Here is a 20,346-nt window from a genome sequence, read left to right on the forward strand (position 1 = left end):
AGAAAAGTAGGAGGGCCAGGAACCAGAGGCCTGAGACCAGTGTAGATTGGAGGGGATTGCCTAAGAACTCCAGAACTGCCTTGTACTCAAGAGGGACAAGGGGACAGACTGTAGAGCATGGGAAGGCACAGAGGTTGTAGGGTGAGTGTGCACTGGAACTGGGCACTTGAGATCGGCTCGGATGCTTGACTGTTAAATCAGGTGGCAGAAGAGGAGCCTGGGAGGGAAGCCTTTGCACTCTAGAGCAGAGGCTCCCACAGTAAGCAGTGACATCTCCAAACTAATTTTTTAACTTATGGTTTTTAAGATCTACAATTAAAATTCTGTTTTTCAAAACAAGGGTATTAAAAGTGTTTGTAAGGTAGTCACTCTTAGAAAGGGTGTAATGGCTCACGTATCAATTTTGTGATGTTAATCTTTCTCTCTTGGATATTATTTCTGGTTAAAAGATTCTGGTGCTCTGTACATTCTAAACAAATTTGGTCCTTGTACTTGCTTTTAAAAAATCTCATCAGCACATATTATGCACAACATCATAGAATCATAGAGTTGGAAGGGATCTCCAGGGACATCTAGCCCAACCCCCTGCACAATGCAGGAAACTCACAAATACATCTTCATTTGTCTTGGCCAAACTATGCATATGCAATCCTTTTAATTAAATCCAGCAACTGCTTAATTTCTCTAATATGTTCTTTCCATTCCCTCCCTTTCCACACGCACATAATTTTTTGGGTTCTCTTGTATGGCTGTTGAGAAGAGGACTTGGCTAAATGATGTAGAACAACATTATGGCACCCCTCGTTTTCCTGATATGTAGCAGGAACAAAATTACACTGGGGACACAACATTGCACTTTGCATCTAATAATACAATTATACTCTGACTACTGCCGGCCCTGTTAATTGCCAAGCATCTGCTTCCTGTTTAAAGCTGTGCTCTTCTTTAATTTTCCTCAATTATGTTAGGGTGGCTGCATACTGTACTCAAGCAATGTGATTGCTGCATGTATATTGATAACTCCAGTGTTATCCTTTTCTGCAGCAAACATGTCTACATGTGTCTTTATATCAGATTGGGTCAGATTTCCCAGATGCATGTACACATGAGTTCAAAATTGGTTGAAATATATTATTAGGGTTGCCAGTGACCAGAATATACTGGCCTAACTTGGTTTTCTGTGTGAACTATGGTAATCAGCACTAAAACTTATACAGGTGAGGTACCTATGGAAGTGTTTGGTGAGAACAAAAGATACCACTGCTCTTTACAAGGAACTAATTATTTCTAAGAACTGTCAAGAAGATCCAGGAGAAAACTGTTTCGATTGACAAAACACTTTATTACTGTTTGTCCTTTAGGCCTTCCTCATTTACAATCTTTCTGAGTCACTGTTAGAATCTTGCTGAATCACAGCAAAACTGATGTATCTGCCATAAGGCTGAAAAATGCATCACAATAATCACTTGCATATATATCTACACATCAAGTTTCTGTTAAAGGTTCAGCTGCAATAGCATACTGAAAAGCTGTCAACCTCATGTTGGCAATTTCTGATGCTCTGACTACAGACAATACAACATTAACCTTGGTTTTTCTCACAACAGCCAAGCACTGCCCCCATAAAGGTGTATCTTTGGTTAAACATACAGGTACTCGCTTCATGTACCTGCTGAGTGATTCAGGATGCTTTCCTCTTTTATCTCTTATCTTGCTTTGACATTTTATTTCCATAGGCTTTCCACCAAAAATAGGGCTCTTTGAAAAAACATTTATCTGATCTTAGATGAAAGAAGAGTGTAAGGTCCCCACCTACATTCTTTCACTGCATGATCTAAGCTTTTTGCTCAGAAGCAAGTCCTAGTTAGTTGTCCAATGAGTTGTGACCATCAGGTGGGTAACAGGGCTGTATCAGCTGGACTGTGAACATCTATAAAGTTACTTTCCTTTTCGTCTTCCTTTCTACCAGGCTCAGCCACCTCACCTCTGCCAGTCAGTCCTCCAATGTTCCAGTTGTGCTCACAGTAGAGACTCCCCTAAGTGAGGTCATAACTGGCCTGTTCTCTTCCTGTCTTGTGCCAGTCACATGACTTCCTGTACCACACTTACATCTCAGCTGCCTCTTGAGTGTTAAAGCTGTGTCCTGAGTCTAGAAGAGCTGAAGTCCATGTACTAAGTTCAGTTAAAGTTCTTTCCTAAAAGTGTGCTGAGGATTGCAGCCTTATGTTCTTGGCATTAATGGAAACCTATGTGCCGATTGCCAACATAAAACAACAGAGAAATATGATTAATGAGTCGTTTGTTTCTTTCCTTCTCCATTCATTCTGTGATTTACTGTGAAGCCCTAAGCAGAGTTACAGTGTTCTGAATCCACAGTCAATAGACTTAGAAGGGTGTAATTCTGCTTAGAATTGCAGTGTTAATAGTCACTGTCTTTGCTAGTAAAGCATTGGTTCAAACTGTATCATGTTCCTCCATCACAGGAGCACTTCTTAAAAACTGATCCAAGTGGCACTCTAAGCAGAAGTGGGAAGATCTAAACACCTTTTAGCATATGCATCTCTTGAAAGATATGCAATGTTAGTACACCATCTCCACCAGCAGCTGCTGGAAAGAGCAATACTGGCATGGAATGCTGTACTTCTTTGTGAGGAGGGTTTTACTGCTGCTTCTCTCTCTATGTGAAGAGCTATTGGATGTAGAAGGCTATAATTGTGCTTAGGATTGCACTGCTAATCATGCTTGACTCTTCTATTAACATCTATGAAATGTCCTTTCCATTTCTTCTTAAAGCTATTCATAGAATAAGAATATTAGAAATATAAAAATCACATTATAAAGCATTGAAAGATATATACTGCCTTTTGCTTAGCCAGAACATTGATGTAGGCAGCCCAGTATTGCCCACTCTGACTGGCAGCTGATCTCTGTGGTATCGACTCAGGCAAAGAAAGATGTTTCCTGGTACCTACTACCTACAATGGAGATGCCAAGGATTGCCCTGATGACCTTCTGCATAGCTTGTGTTGTGCCACTGAGTCATAGCAACTGGGTGAACACAACAGTAAAATCAAAAGCGGTTTAAATATACTGTTGCTCTATCTAAAATGAGGTAATTTTCAAAGACAAAATGTCCTTCATAACAAAGCTGTTATTGTCAGCTTTCTAAAGATGGAAAGAGAAATGGGCAAGGAATTCTCTAACTGGGGTTCCACCACAAAGAAGGCCCTGGATCACTCAACTGCCTGCCACACTTCGGCTGAGCATGCACAAAAGTGCTTCTTCAGTCTTAGTACTTCAGAAAGAATATATAGGATGCCTCAACCCCCTAAGCACTTACATGAAAAACTGGTGCTCTGTGGGACTGCTTGTCTGGTTTGGATCCCACAGAAGATTTTGGGGGGTGGAAGTGGGAGGGGGGTGATTTTCAACAATCCCCTTGCTGCAGAACCCCCAATGTATTCCTGGCATCCCCCATACCCCAGGAACAGTATTTGAAGGGGTACTGTGGTCTGCTGCAAGATGGGAGATTAGGCAAAAACCACCTTCTCTTCTTTGTGCAAATGATATTTTAGGCAGGATCCCAGCCTATCTTATTAAATGCTTCGGCCGCTATCTTCTATGTTTCCTTTACTGTGCAAAGCTGTGCAGCTATATGAGGGCGAATTAATTTTTTTAGGAAGTCATGCACATTTCAACCTTCCTGCTTTTACTTATTATTGAGTTCTCTTGCCATAATGCCATAACGTTTTTTCCTTCCTGAACTCTAAATACATTTTATCTTACTACCTGCTAAAGATCGTTTTATTGCTTGTGCCTACTGAAATGGCTTAAGTGGTGGTTACAGCATCTGCAGGCCAGGAATGATTACAGAGTTACATTGTGGCAAAACTCTGCAAGTTCAGCAGCAATCCATCAAATCTAAGGGACAGCAATCTCATTTACCTTCCACTAGATTTATTTTACTTTGGAAATAAATGTTTTGAAGGACACATGATATTCCCTTCATAAACAGATTTTATATTCTTCCCAAGGGTGAAAAATGATCAGAAATTAATAAGCTTGATCTCTTCCTGTGCTTTTCACAGCAGCTTGATGTACAGACATGTGTCTGTGTGTGAGTGTGAAGTGCTATGGAGTTGCTTATAACTTATGGTGACCCTATGAACTAATGACTTCCAAAACCTCCTGTTGTTAACAGCCTTGCTCAGGTCTTGCAAACCGAAGGCCATGGATTGAATCACTCCTTCTCTTGTTGGGTTTTCCTGCTGCCTTCCGCTTTTCCTAGTAATATTGTCTTTTCCACAATGTGACCAAAATGCAATAGCCTCAGTTTGGTCATTTTAGCTTTCATCTACCATCCACTTATTGGTTTTTCTTGCAGTCCATGGTATTCATAAAACTCTTCTCCAACACCACATTTCAAATGAATCAACTTTCTTCCTGTCAGCTTTCTCCACTGTCCAACTTCCACATGCATGCATAGAACTGAGGAATACTACAGTACGAATTATCTTGATCTCACATCCTTATACTCAAAGATATTTTCTAGCCCCTTCATAACTGCCCTTCCCCGTCTCAGTCTCTTAATTTTGGATGATGATGGAGCCAAGAAATAGAAAATCTTTAACAACTATACAATAATTAAAGTTGTGTAATTCCTCAATAGTTATTACTTTTTGTCTTCTAGATGTTCAACTGTAAACCTGCTTTGGCACTTTCTGTTTTAACTTTCAGCAGTAGTTATATCAGGTCTTCACAGTTGTATTAGTAGGTGATAAATATTTATCTCCAATGTTGTGAAAAGTTCAATTTACTAATGTAACTAAAAATGTTTCCCAAGCTACGAACTGCAATTGAAATGGCTACTCTGTTCTCTCTGTGCTTTTATCTTAGCAGAGGCATACATCTATTTTTAAAGTCCATGGCCATTTTTTTTTTTTTGCCAAATTAAACCACATACAATTTGCCTGCACACTTTGAGCTTTCTAAGAATGCCTGGATGGTATAGAAGGCTTAAGTGGTCTCAGAATGTTTCAATGAAATACCATTGAATGAAATACAAGGACTCTGGCTGCTTCTAATATAAAATGATTGACAGTCATTGAATGGTCCTAAATTAAATGAAAGGCCACAAAACTAGCACGGCAATCCTATGCTCATTGACTTCAACAGATGGATGTAAGTCTGTTTAGGACTGTACTGTAGGGATGCTTCATGTTGCCAGCCAGACTTCAAGACTGAAGACTAGTTATATAACTCATCTATGCTGCTGTAAAAATATTCAGCTAGCTTTTTTCTGTAAATTCTTTTAATAATACTTTGTAGCAATTCTTCAGCTCCAAAGCAGACAGGTTTGTGGAATTTGCAAAGCAAGTTACTTTTTTAAATGAAGAGTTCATTTTCATATACTCAATTTTAAAATTAATTTTAGCAATTTTTTCATTACACAATAACAATGACAACATAAAGGCAACACTAATAATCTTGCACTTTCTTAATTATAGTTACAAAAATAGATTATCATTATACATTTTTCACACAACATAAAGTCAGCAACTCAGGTCTGGCAAAACATCTCAAGATCCAAGAGTGGAACTTGATACAGCAAATGACAATGCACTTAATGTTACATTACAACACAGCTTTTTGCAAAATTTGGAGAATACTTTAGATATGTAGGAAGGTAAATTCTATTCTGTTAGCTTCTGTTGCCAGTCAGATTATTTTTAAATCTACAATGAATCATTCCCAGAGAAGATAATTATTAATACTGAGCTCATTTTTTTAGGAAGGGGAAAAGGAATTGAAATGTGTGAAAGTATTTTAAAATCATGAGGTAATTGGAAGCAGCACATATGCCAATGAGATTTATGTTTATTTATTTAAAATTGTATACCGTCTTTCTCCCATGCACCCTAGGACCCAATGATGATTACAATGTCAATCTTTATTAAAGATACAGTATTTCAGTAGTCCATATGTATATATCAGAGAGAAGGGGCTGTGGCTCAGTGGAAGAGCCTCTGCTTTGCATGCAGAAGGTTCCAAATAAGTTCAGTCCCTGGCATTTCCAGTTAAAGGGTCCGGACAGGAGATGGATAAACATATTGAGCAGAGGCCCATCAGTGGCTATTAGTCACAGCATATTGCTGGAACTCTCTGTCTGGGGCAAGTGATGCTCTGTATTCTTGGTGCTTGGGAGGGGCAACAGTGTGAGGACTTTTAGTGTCCTGGCCCCACTGATGGACCTGGGTTTTTTGGCCACTGTGTGGCACAGAGTGTTGGATTGGATGGGCCATTGACCTGATCCAGCATGGCTTCTCTTATGTTCTTATGATGTGAAATATCTCTACCTGAGACTCTGGAGAGCTGCTGCCAGTCTGAGTAGACAATACTGACCTTGATGGACCAATTATCTGATAGCGCCAAGGGTGTTCAACAGATGGGACATTTTTGTGATACTAATTTTGAACAGAGTGAGGGCTTGGAATACAACAGCAAGGAGGCAGAAGATGTGTTCCATAAACTGAGCAAACAGTTTCTGGGTCTAAAGTTTGTGTCCCATCTAGCCCCATTTTAAGTTCAAGAATGTAACAGCCCTGCTGGATCAGATCTGTGGTCCATTTAGCCCAACCAGTTTCCCTAGAGGGCCAACAAGCAGGGCATAGAGGCTGAGGCCTTTCCTAATATTGCCTTTGAAAAGTCCAGGAATGGAATGTTCACTTGATGCCTCCCTTCTTTCACACTGCACTCTATGACAATATAATTTTCCCCTAAGAGAAATATATATGTAACACTGTTAAGATTTTACAAAAACCCTGTTGGATTCTCTAGTAAATACTAGTACTTCTTCTGCAGATGGAATCCTGCAAATTGTTTACTGGTTTCTTGGACCTTAATTGAGTCTGCCTTATTTGTTCCTCCCCTTTTAAGAGCCTTTCTTGCCTAGCCTCTCTGTGATATCAGAGCATGCCAGCCAATTACTTTCAGTTCTTCATGACAACAGAATACCTTATTCATTATAATTTAGATTTTGATATTTAAAAATAACAAAACTGATCTGTCCCTATTTATTATGTCTCAATAGTCATTTAATGTGCTTTGAGTCTTTCAGCCTAGGGGCATTTAAGTATTGTCGTATTGGATGATAGCCAGGCTTATACTTACTTAGTTCTTTTAATTTCCTCTGCAATCAATTTATGTGGTCCTACAGTTATTTTTGTAGTTTTCCTTTCCATTTTCCCAGTATGTACATTGTAAGGGATTTTGTGGTGACAGCAGGGATGAAGCATCAGTTGGCTGTGGTGAGGTGATGTTATGGAATATTTGCAAACATTTTATCTTTTGCAGGAAGTTGTAACCAATAGAATATTAGTAGCAGTCCACTTCCATGACTTTATGTGATTGGTCATTGAATCACAACAGCACAGGTACTAAAGAAGAAGACCGTCGATTTATATCCTGCCCTTCTCTCTTAATCAGTCTCAGAAAGGCTTATAATCTCCTTTATCTTCTTCCCCCACAACAGACACCCTGTGAGGTGGATGGGGCTGAGAGAGTTCTCTGAGAAGCTGCCTTTTCAAGGACAACTCTACGAGAGCTATGACTGATCCAAGGTCGTTCCAGCAGCTGCAAGTGGAGGAGTGGGGAATCAAACCCGGTTCTCCCAGATAAGAGTCTGCACACTTAACCACTACACCAAACTGGCTCCATGCTTTTTGTCCCCATACTAAATGGTCCAGAATGGTCAGAAGATTAAGGAATGCAAAGTTCAGGGTCAGAGCCAGGGCTTTTTTTGAGCAGGAATGCACAGGAATGCAGTTCTGGCTGGCTTGGTGTCAGGGGGTGTAGCCTAATATGTAAATGAGTCCCTGCTGGGCTTTTTCTACAAAAAAGCCCCAATCAGAGCAAACAATATCTCAAATGCATTCCTGTTACTAAAAATGACTAATTCTCCACCAACACCATTACAACCACCCCACAATGTCTAATGAAACTTACCTGTGTCCTTATTTTGTGATGTTGCTGTACCACATCATACTGTGGATGGCAGAGATGGAGAAATGCAGAGGATTGTGATGTCATGGCATGCGTTAACTCCTGCTTACGATGCAGTTGCTTTTTTCTGTGTGAAAGGAATGGAGACAGAGCTGCAGAATTTGGTGGATGACAGATTTCCTGACCTGTGCTGTTGTGTTTCTGTGGTATTGTCAGTGTTTGAATAGGTGCTTTCTTGACAAAGGACTGCAAGAAGAGTCCTCCACATGTCATCGCTTTCTAATAATAACCCTTTCATTCCTCAGGCAGACTGTTTCTGCCACTGTAATTTGCAGTTAGTGCCATGTTAGATCATAGTGTGTTGCACTTATAATTTAGCCTTTTGTCCTCATGTTTTCACTGTGAAACAAAAGAACAAATGGTCAGGTTGTTCAAAGACAGCTAGCATAGTTCCAAAATAATCCTTCTGCTAGAGAGTCACCCAAGTCACCTGGACTTCTTTTAATATACATGACAAAATAGACTTGTGAGAAGCTGTCCATATTTCTCTTACATCTCTAAACTCCACCAAGTGAGCAAAGGCAGTATTCAAAAGTTATTTAATACTAGAACAATTTGGTTGTCCTCTCAAATTGAATTTTCTGATTTGGAATGTGGAACTGCTTAGTTTCATTTGTTTTTCCAGAAGGTAGCCAAGATCATGTATAAAACAAATTGTATGGCAAGAAAACAATATCAAGCCTAATAATTTTATCCTCTTTATTGACCCTCCTGTTTTTAAAAAGGTCTTTTTGATAGTCCCTTATACCTCCCTCCCCCCCACACTCTTTCACTTCTTGGTATGTGTAGGTTATGTTTTTTAAACTTTTCACACTCTGTTATAATCAGCTCTGACCTAGATGGCCCAGTCTCCCCAGATCTTGGAAGCTAAGCAGAGTTGGACCTGGTTAGTACTTGGATGGGAGACCATCAAGAAAGTCCAGGGTTACTTTGCAGAGGCAGGTAATAGCAAACCGCCTCTGAACAGCTCTTGCCTTGAAAACCCTATAGGGTCTCCATAGTTTGGCTGTGATTTGATGGCAATTTTCATCACCATTAATCCATTATTATAATCAACAGGAACTTTTGTTTGCATTTCATAAAATCTTTGATATGGCCTTGGGCTAAACAATAATGTTTTGATTCCTTGATTCATTCTGGGATCAAAGATGTTTTTCTAAAGGTGACTCTGTAGCAGAAGTAGAACTTGAACCTAAGATTCCTACATGGGGTGGGGGGAGGGAAGCATATTGTATGCCCCCTGGACCACATGTCCTATCATTTGATGGACTCTGTCCAAAATTCACTGAAGTCGGTATAGTATTTGGACAAGTTCTTAGTGACCTAACAGTGACTCAAGAAATTAATTACTTTGCACGCATGCCAAAGAGTCCTTTAGCTAAAGTAGCAGGGTTAAAAGAAGAAAATGGAGCTTTATAATGCAATTGATATCTTGCTTACCCTGACCTGTTGCCTGAGGTGAGCCTATTCCTTTGACCATTTAAAAACTGTTCTTATTATAAAGATCTGAATGTGCCCCCAGTGCTGCATGTGATTTTAAGGAACAGAGAGCCAGTTTGGTGTAGTGGTTAAGTGCACGGACTTACCTGGGAGAACTGGGTTTGATTCTCCTCCACTTGCAACTGCTGGAATGGCCTTCGGTCAGCCATAGCTCTTGTAGGAGATGTCCTTGAAAGGGCAGCTGCTGTAAGAGTTCTCTCAGCCCCACCTACCTCACAGGGTGTCTGTTGGGGAGGGAGGTAAAGGAGATTGTGACTGCTCAGAGATTCAGAGTATAGGGCGGGATATAAATCCAATATCATCATCTTCTTCTTCATGAATGAAAGTCACTTTGTACAGTCACCTTATGCTGCAGTTCATGACCTTATGGGTCTCACTCATGTGGTTATTATTTTAGATATTTTGGGGAAGTGGCTCTTGCTTCTACCCCATGGCATATATTGTTTCCTCTTCTTCTCCTGTGGAACATGGTCTGCCCATAGTCTCTCTTGCAATGCCTCTATTAAATTTCAACCCTTCCTTGAAATCACCCTTTTCCCTTCTCTGGTGTAGTGGTTAGAGTCCTGGACTCGAATCTGGGAGACCCTGGTTCAGATAGCCACAGTGTGTATGTGTGTGTGTGTGTGTGTGTGTATGTGTATGTATGTGTGTGTGTGTGTGTGTGTATATATAAATAAATTTTTGGCCACTGTGTGATACAGAGTGTTGGACTGGATGGGCCATTGGCCTGATCCAACATGGCTTCTCTTATGTTCTTATCCCCACTCTGCTGTGGAAGCAGAAGTAAATTTGAATAGAGGTGGAGAAGAGTTTATCAGGAAAAAGAAGAAAGAAAGAATGAGGATAAGGCTACAAACACAGAAAGAACAAGAAAGGATAACAGATAGTAACATATTGATGAAATAATGGGGAAAGCAGGACTTCAAATCACCTCTATAAACGTTAATGGGTTAAATCTAGCACAAAAAAGAAGGAAGATCTTTCATCTACTTAAAAAATTACAATCTAACATAATATGTTTACAAGAGACTCATGTTAAAAAAAAAGATATCAAATTACTTCAAAATAAAAGATTGGGTCAGCTTTACATCTCGGCGGACCGGAAGAAGAAGACAGGAGTTGGGATATATGTTAAAGAACAGATAGAAGCAAAATTGTTGTACAATGATGATTCTGGTAGAATTCTCTTGTTTGAAATAGGTTATGATGGGGGGGAAATGTTGCTCGGGAACATATATGCCCCAAAGGAGAACCAGGAACATTTTTACAAAACTCTACACCAGAAGATTGTTGAATTTGACTACCAAAATTATTGTATTGTAGGTGACTACAATGCTGTCTTTGAGTTGGAAAAAGATAAGTAATTTGGAAAAAAGAATGCCAAAAAATCACGTAGTCAACTTCCTAGATCTTTTTTTCAGAATGGCAGATGAGTTGAATCTAATCAATGCATAGAGAATGAAAAATCCCCAAACCAAAGATTTCTCCTTTTATTCAGATATGCATAAATCTTGGTCAAGGATTGATATGGCATGGATCTCAACATTATTAGCACCGTCATTGGAAGAAGCAAGCATATTACCAAGAACGTTTGCAGACCATAATCCAATACAAATTGTATTTTAGAATAGGATAAAGAGCTTTCGATGGTCTTTAAATCTGCAGATCTTGAAAGAAGAAGTATTTATAGAAGAGGCCAAAAAAGAAATAAAAATGTTCTTTAATTATAATTTGGAAAAAGATACGCCCGTACAAGTAATTTGGGATGCTTTTAAAGCCTTTTTTAGAGGTATTGCAATAAGATACTCCTCAAGAAGGAAGAGAGAAAGAACAGAAATTTGCAATCAACTGATAGAAAAACTAAGTAAACAGGAGAAAATATAAAAAGCGAAAGACACAAAGGAAGTTAGAATGAAAGTTAAAAATATCCAACATCAGATAAACTTATTGTTGAATGAAGAAATAGAGAAAAAACTGAAGTAGATGAAACAAAATTTATTTGAAAATGCAAACAAAACCAGTAGATGGCTTGCATCCAAATTAAGGAAAGAAAGAGAAAAGAAAATAATAAGATCGTTAAAAAATGAAAACCAAGAGGAAGTTACTCAAATGACACAAATTGAAGGAGTTATTAGACAGTTTTACCAAAAACTGTATAAAAAACAGGAGAAGGAAGCACAGCAAGATGAATATATTAAACATGCCAATATAAAACAAATTTCAAGAGAGCAACAAAAAATCTTAGATGGACCAATAACAATGCAAGAAATTGTAGGCGGGATAAGAACCCAGAAAAGTGGAAAAACACTGGGACCAGATGGTATACCAGCTGAATTTTATAAATGTTTTGAAGATATGTTATTGGATCCATATAAAAGAGTGATAGAAGTGATAAAAGAAACATATAAAGTACCAGACTCTTGGAATGAAGCTTTAATTTCTTTAATACATTAAGAAGGGTCAGAGCCAACAAAGATCCAAAATTTCAGACCAATTTCACTCCTGAACACAGATTATAAAATTTTTGCGACCATTTTGACAAACAGATTGAAGAAAATTATACCAGATGTCATACACGAAGATCAAAGTGCTTTTATTCCGAGACAGCAAATGAGTCAGAATATAAGATACATATTGAGCATACTGGAATACTATCGAGAACATCCTGAAAAGCAAATGGCATGTATTATGTTAGAAGTATCAATCCATCCGAATCTTTTTCAGTGGGAACATAATCATAACTATGGGTCCTTATTAGATGATAAAGGTGATTTACAACTTGATGGAAATTCCTTAGATTGGTGGGTTAAATTACAAATTAGATCAAGATATAAAGCTGACAAAAAATTAGGTTTTGTTAAAAAATTTAACGAATTTGACACCTTAATTTTAAGTACTGATCAAAAGTTGATCTCAGAAATTTATAATTGGTTGTTAGAGGTAAGAATGCAGGATGAAGTAGTTAAAGAAAGTTGGGTAAAGTGGATGCAGGATTTTGGTTATAACAGAATTAGTGGATTGGGAGAAAATCTGGAAAGAAAATCTTAAACTAACTAAATTGGCTACACTTAAGGAAAACCTCTATAAGATGGTATATCGTTGGTACTTCACGCCTGAGAAATTAGTAAAAATTTACTCTAACTCATCTAACAAATGCTGGAAATGTAATAAGACAAAAGGAACTTTATATCATTGTTGGTGGCAATGTGAAAAGGCCAAAAAATACTGGGCCCAGATTTACGTATGGGCAAAAAAAATATTGAAAATAAATATACCGCATACACCTGAATTATATCTGTTAAATATATGTAAGAACTCCATTCCTAAAGTAACCAGAGAATTATTATTATATATAGTAACTGTGGCTAGACACATATATGCTAGACACTGGAAAACCCAGCAAGTGCCAGGGAAAGAAGAATTTTTTACAAAAGTTATATGAAGTGGCAGAAATGGACTTTTTAACGACTAAACTGAGAGAAGGAAATACAGAGAAATGTAAAGAAGCTTGGAAACCGTTATACGATTGGGCAAAAAAGTATGATATAGGGTTGCCAAGTCCAATTCAAGAAATATCTGGGGACTTTGGGGTGGAGCCAGGAGACTTTGGGGGTGGAGTCAGGAGCAAGGGTGTGACAAACATGATTGAACTACAAAGGGAGTTCTGGCCATCACATTTAAAGGGACCGCACACCATTTTAAGTGCCTTCCTTGAATTGGAAATAATGAAGAATAGGGACACCTTCTTTGGGGGCTCCTAGAATTGGACCCCCTGGTCCAATCCTTTTGAAACCTGGAGGGTATTTTGGGGAGAGCCATCGGATGCTATGCTGCAAATGTGGTGCCTCTACCTCAAAAAACAGCCCTCCAGAGCCCCAGACACCCACAGATCCTTCTCCATTATACCCTATAATTAGTCTCCATAGGGAATAATGAGTGCCCAGCAGACCTTTCCCTCCCCCCCCCCCACTTTCTGATGACCCTGACGCGGGTTTTTTTTTCCAAACCAGGGGATCCCCTGCCCCCACCTGGGGATTGGCAACCCAAAGGGGACAGGAGGCGCTGAAGGGGAGCCTCCCCACTGCTCACCCGCACACCCTTCATCACTGTCATGTTGTCGTTCTCGTCCGCCTCAAAGGTGACTCTCCGCGAAGTGCTACCACCGCCTCCCATCGCCTCAAGGTCGGTCGGTCACCTGCAGCACCCGACTACGCTGCAAAGCAGCACGGGGCTCAAGGAGACTCGTGCTTCGCCCTCAAGGCCCCCGCCAAGTGTGCCATTGGCCCGTCGCTCTGCTCTTCGCGCCTCCCGCTCTGGAGAGTGCCTTTGCTATTAGTCGGCATGCGGTTGCCCTTAGCAACTGCCCGGCCCGGCAAGTGACAGGAATGTGGAAACTTTTCCTCCCTCATGGGCGACAGAAGAGAGAAACTTCGTTGGGAAGCGCAGAACGAGTCCCAGAATGCATCTATTTATTTATTTTTATTTATTTTATTCTATTTATATCCCGCCCTACCCCACTGGGGTGGGCTCAGGGCGGCTTATCTAGGCAGGGGGTAAGGGCGGGTTGGCACAAGGAAGGCCGGGGTGTGTGGTTCGAAGTAGATTACGGCGGCGCAAGATAGACTGGCGTGCCTTAAAGTCGTGCAGCATGCTGGAGTCTGTAGTTCATACTGGAGGATGAATTGCAGAGTGACCGGGGCCTGGTGGGACGGAGGGATAGGAGACCCTCTGCCGCTCTCCTCAGGCAGCCTGTAGCTCGGGCGGCGATGGCGGTGGCTGCTGCCTGTGCTTGTGCCCGGGCCGGCGGCGCTGGTGGTGGCGGCGCTGGTGTTGCTGTGGTGGCGGCGACCGGGCGCTGTGATGAGGAAGCGCCATCCCCCCCCCACGCTTCCAGATTTTTGGAGAGTGGGGGAGGAGGCTGCAAATTCAGGGGTCCCCTGCCAGGGCGGGGGGGTTAGGAAGCCTTTTATGATAACGGAAAAGATGGAACATGATTCATGTAATGATTTAATGATTTAATCCTTAAGCTCCTTTGTTTGTTATTTATTTATTATTTATTAATTTCATTTATATCCCGCCCTCCCCCACCTTGGCAGGCTCAGGGCGGCTAACAACATTTCATAAAAACATACAGTAGTAAATAAAACCTTAGATTTACAATATAAAACAATAAGACATTAAAACATTAAATTAAAACCAATCCAGTAAATACAGTTATACTGCGGTATAGATCTTTAGACCGCATTGGCGGATCCTTGATTACCGTTTTTCTTAGCAGTCCGAATGTGCTAATTTAAAAAGGGTGGTCTTGCAGGCCCTGCGGAATTGTTCGAGGTTCCACAGGGCCTGCACCTCCTCGGGGAGTCGGTTCCATAGGGTAGGGGCCACGATCAAAAAGGCCCGTGCTCTGGTACTCTGATGTTTAATTTCCTTCAGCCCAGGGATAGTCATTAGGTTTTTCCCCGTTGACCTCAGTGCTCTCTGGGGTTCATATGGGGAAAGATGGTCCCTCAGGTAGGCAGGTCCTCGGCCATATAAGGCTTTAAAGGTAATGACCAACACTTTGTACTGGACCCGGTATATAATCGGCAGCCAGTGCAGTTCATGTAGCCCCGGCCGTATATGTTCCCGTTTTGGTAGTCCCAACAACAGCCTGGCCGCCGCGTTCTGCACTAGCTGCAGTCTCCGGGTCCGGCACAGAGGTAGCCCCAAGTAGAGGGCATTACAGTAGTCTAGTCTTGAGGTGACCGTTGCGTGGATCACTGTTGCGAGGTCCCGGCGCTCAAGGAAAGGGGCCAACTGCCTTGCCCGCTTCAGATGGAAGAATGCTGACTTGGCAGTGGCTGCTATCTGGGCCTCCATCGATAGTGAAGGCTCCAGTAAAACACCCAGACTCTTTACCTGGTGCGCTGCTTTCAATGGCGCACCATCGAAGGCCGGGAGAGCTATTTCCCTTCCCAGAGCGCCACGCATAGGACCTCTGTCTTCGCTGGGTTCAACTTCAGCCCACTCAGCCTGAGCCATGTCGCAACAGCCTGTAAGGCCCGGTCGAGGTTCCCTGGAGCGGGGTCGGGCCATCCATCCATTAGTAGATAGAGCTGGGTGTCATCTGCATATTGATGGCAACCCAGCCCAAACCGCCGGGCAATCTGGGCAAGGGGGCGCATATAGATGTTAAACAACATCGGGGAGAGAACTGCTCCCTGGGGCACCCCACAATCCAGTGTGCGCCTCCGGGACCGCTCGCTCCCAATAGCCACCCTCTGTCCCCAACCTAGGAGAAAGGAGGAAAGCCATTGCAAGGCCAACCCCTCAACCCCAATGTCGGCGAGGCGGCGCGTCAGTAGCCGATGGTCGACTGTATCAAATGCAGCCGACAGATCTAACAGCATCAGCACCGCAACGCCGCCCCGATCCAGTTGCCGTTGGAGGTCATCCACTAAGGCGACCAGCACCGTCTCCGTCCCATGGCCCGGCCGGAAGCCAGACTGACATGTTATGTTAGTTTTTTATTTTTCTTGTATTGTTTCTTTGTCGGGTTTTGTGATTTTTGTTTTATCCAATAAATTTCAAGAAACAGTAAAACAAAAAAGAAACTTGCAGAGTGACCTTGGGCGAATTACACAGGGGGTTGTTGTGAGGATAAAATGAATATAATAACATAAGAAGAGCCTTGCTGGATCAGAACAGTGGTCCATCTAGTCCAGCAGCTTGTTTCTCACAGCAGTCAACCAGTTGTCGGGGAGGTGCAACAAAGAAGATAAAGTGGCCAAGGTCTTCTCTTGATGTTGCCTCCTGGCTCTGGGTTTTCAGAGGTTTGACACCTTGAATATGAAGACTGCCTTTACTCAGTGTGGCTAGTACCCATTAGTGGACATATCCTCCACGAATCTGTCTAACCCCAATTTAACGTCATCTATGCTTTAATTAAACTTTACAGCTTAATTATGCACTGAGTTAATAATAATAATAATAGTTGGTTTTATAACCTGTTCTTTACTACCCAAAGGAGTTTCAGAGCAGCTTACATTCAGCTTCCTTTCCCCTTTCCACAACAGACACCCTGTGAAGTAGATGAGGCTGAGAGAGCGCCAAGAGAGCTGTGACTGACCCATGGTAACCCTGTAGGTTTCTATGTGGAGGAGTAGGGATTCAACCCTGGTTCTCTAGATTAGAGTCCCCTACTCTTAACCGCTGCACCACAGCTGGCTCTCTTTGAGTAAGTAGAGGAGAGGAGAATGATGGAAGCTGCTTTTGATCCCTGTTAGGGGGGAATGTGAGGTATCAATGAAGTAAGGAAATACATACATAATGTATGGAGGTTTATACTACCTTAAAGGCAGAGAGGAAAGACAAAGAGATTGCATCTTCTCATGCCTCAGCAGAAATACCAGTATGTAAATATTTACTACGCATTCCATCTCAGAGAATGTTCTTGGAAGAAGCAGAGATATATGAATATTTCAACCACAATTTTAAAGTGCCATCAAGAAGTTTCAGCCAACTAATGGCAACCCCTTCAAGGCAAGTGAGAAGCAGAGGTAGTTTGCCATTGCCTTCCTTTGCAAATTCTTTCTCAGTGGTCTCCCTTGCAAGTATTGACCCTGCTTAGCTTTCAAGATCTAAGGAGAATGGGCTATACCATACTACCTCCCTTCCCTTGCACATTTTTACCCGGTGAACATAAGGAAATCTGCTGATAAATCTAAAAGTGTAGTAGCTCTTAGTGAGATTAGTGACAGCCATTTTAGTGATGAGGTCTGCTGCGTTTCTTCCTGACAGAGCCTCTGTTAAAAAAGGTTTTTTCCCACCATAGAGCTGTAGTGATGGGGGAAGCTAAATTTGCTGAAGTAAAAAAAGAGAGAGATCTCATAAAGATGTCTCTATAAAATTTTCAAATGTATTTAAAAGGGAGGAAATAAAAGATTAAAAGCCTTCATAAATGTGGAGAAAGTTTCGAATAATAGCAGAAACTGCCAAATGCTTGTCCAATAAAATCACTGCCAGTACAGAGGGGACATGGCAATAAAATGGGGCCCTCTTTTGACAGGCATCAGTCTTTACACAGAAAAATGGCTGTAGGATCTGCAAGATGGAAAAAGGTGTGGTATTTACAGATTGGAAGCAATGGGGGAGGGGAATTCATTATATAAAGTTGCTTGAAAATTGACTTGGAAGAGATGCTATATCAGCTAAGTTGCTAGATGTAATAATTCTGGTATCACATAGTAATTCAGATTGGACAATTGAATTGGCCCTCCAAGCATCCTGTTTAGAATTACAGCACTTCTGGGACTCTGTGGAATCAAAATAAAATGTTTGGGAGCACATACTTGAGTGTTTTTATGGCCTTTTTTCAAAGAAACCCACTTAGGTGCAGGTCACTGCTTCGTTTTCCACAGAGAAGCATTTGAATGTGCTGCATTTTGAACTACCTGCATCCTGAAACAATCATATGAGACTGGTATCATAGAGTCATGCACAAACTAGACCAAAGTGTGCTTTAGATAGAGTTCTGAAAGGACACTGCTAATAGTTTTATTGGAGTCCAGTTAAGTATTGGGCAGACTTTCCTGTGAATGATTCTGTGTCTGTCTGTCTGTCTATACCTACCGACCCACCCACCTACCTACTATAACAATAATCAGGGCTTTTTTTCTGGAAAAAGAAGTGCTGGAACACTTAAGAGGGAAATGAAGGAGAAACACACGGGTATCCCTCATAAAATTTTAAACTTTTTTTAGTTTTATTTCCCAGAAGAGGCTCCAGAACTCTGTTCCACTGCATTCCCCAAGGAAAAAAAAGCCCTGACAATACTTAGAAGATAATGAAGAAGATATTGGATTTCTATCTCGCCCTCCACTCTGAATTTCACCTTTATCTTCCCCCCCCACAAAAGACACCCTGTGAGGTGGGTGGGGCTGAGAGGGCTCTCACAGCAGTTGCCCTTTCAGGGACAGCTCTGCAAGGGCTATGGCTGACCCAAGGCCATTCCAGCAGCTGCAAGGGGAAGAGTGGGGAATCAAACCCGGTTCTCCCAAATAAGAGTCCGCACACTTAACCACTACACCAAACTGGCTCTTAGTGGGGTTGCCATGTCCCACTTGGCAACTGGAAAGGGATAGGGGAGGAGAGGTGGGTTGCCCAATCCAGGTCAGGAATCACCTGGAGATTTGGAGATGAAGCCTGAGGAGGACAGGGACCTCAATGGGATACAATGCCACAGAGTCTCCTCTCCAAAGCATCTATTTTCTCCAGGGCAGCTGGTCTCTGTGGTTTGGAGATAAGCTGCAATTCTAGGGGATCCCCAGGTTCCACCTGGAGGCTGGCATCCCTAATACTTAGTCAAGGTTTTAGAGTGTTCTAGGACAATACTAAGCCATGTTTTTAGAGCATGCAAGGTACATCTCCCTTTCAGGGATTTTTACAGCAGTGCTCCTGGTAGGCTGCCAATATAATTATCCTTACCTTGCTAATAGTGGCTTGTTAAGGCTACCTCGCAGTTCAGGTGGAGGTGAGATTTTGGAGATATTCCAAGAGTGAGCTCTGCCTCCTGTCCACTGCAATAAGCCAGTATTCACACAGAGGAACTGAGTCATATTAGCAGAGGTCTTTTGCCTTGAGGGGAGAACCCCAAACTCTTTAGTTGGACTCTCAAGAAGAGAACTCAGAAGCTTTGCTGTTCATGTCCTCCTCTGGGCTGTGACCTTTCTCTTGTTTCATTGTTTCTTCTCTGGTTTGAGTGTAAGAGAGAAAAGCCACAAACACATGTATTTTTTCCTAATGGCAAACTAGAATGATGTATATATTTATGTTAAAAGGTAAATTAGTTGGACAGGAAAAACTTCTGGGAAAGAAATGCCCTCATTTTGACCCAGGTTTATTAGCAATAGAATAATTAACAGGCATTCTCACATCCTGACATGTTACTGTTTTATGGTTTCCCATGCTAATGCAACCCAGATCAAAGTTTTCTGAATTTGTTAATTTTACTATTCTGCTATTGGATTTTAATTTTGTACCACTTTGCATTCCAAACCCCACCAGCTATATGTGGCTCTGCTTACTGTACCTCATTCCTCGCCTGAAGAAGTGTGCATGCACACGAAAGCTTATGTTCTGAATAAAACTAAGTTGGTCCTAAAGGTGCAATTGACTCCTATTTTTTCCTTTAATCCCGCCTCTCTCCCCCCCCCCCCCCGGGCGTGGTTGAGATCCCCTTTTCCACTGGGGTCTTGCATTATTCATCACAGCCGTTCTTTCAGCTGAAGATCAGGGTGGAGACTCCCCGAGGGAAGAACAAACCAACCGAACGATCGCTTCGATCCACCCCGTTCCCCCTTCGCTTCTGCCTCTTGCCTTTCTTGCAGATTTCTTGGGACCTTTCGACTATTTTATCCTCCAAACCCCGGGCACGTGCGTCTCCGCATCCAGTCAAACCCCAAACCCCTCCGCTGTGCAAACTAAATCCATCGTTGCATATATTGTTTATCAAGGAGCTCCTCCGGTTTGCTGCCGCCGGCGGTGCCAATCAATAAGGGGATGGACTTCCAACTCGTAGCGCCGGCCCTGGAGGGAGTGTAGCCTGGTGCTGTTGGCGTGACTTTGATTATTGTTATTATTAGCTGCCTGCGCGAGCGCCGGGCCAGGTCTGCGCCGCTTCCCTTCCTCTCGCTCTCTTTCTTGCTCGTGCGGCCAGCCGGGCTTTCTGGGGCGCTGCTGGTCTTGCATACACACAGGCGGGCACGCCCAGGGCTGGGCTGGGTAGGGTAGGGCAGGGACGCC

At 42.0% G+C, this 20,346-nt stretch overlaps 1 protein-coding gene across 1 annotated transcript in view; it reads left to right on the forward strand.

The window, feature by feature from the left end:
• Positions 1-20,346, forward strand: part of ATP8A2 (ATPase phospholipid transporting 8A2) — a 499,041-nt gene that overhangs the window by 46,647 nt on the left and 432,048 nt on the right. The window lies entirely within an intron of this gene.

The sequence above is a fragment of the Heteronotia binoei genome, chromosome 3 (assembly GCF_032191835.1).
Source record: "Heteronotia binoei isolate CCM8104 ecotype False Entrance Well chromosome 3, APGP_CSIRO_Hbin_v1, whole genome shotgun sequence".
In the NCBI taxonomy this organism is placed as follows: Eukaryota; Metazoa; Chordata; class Lepidosauria; order Squamata; family Gekkonidae; genus Heteronotia; species Heteronotia binoei.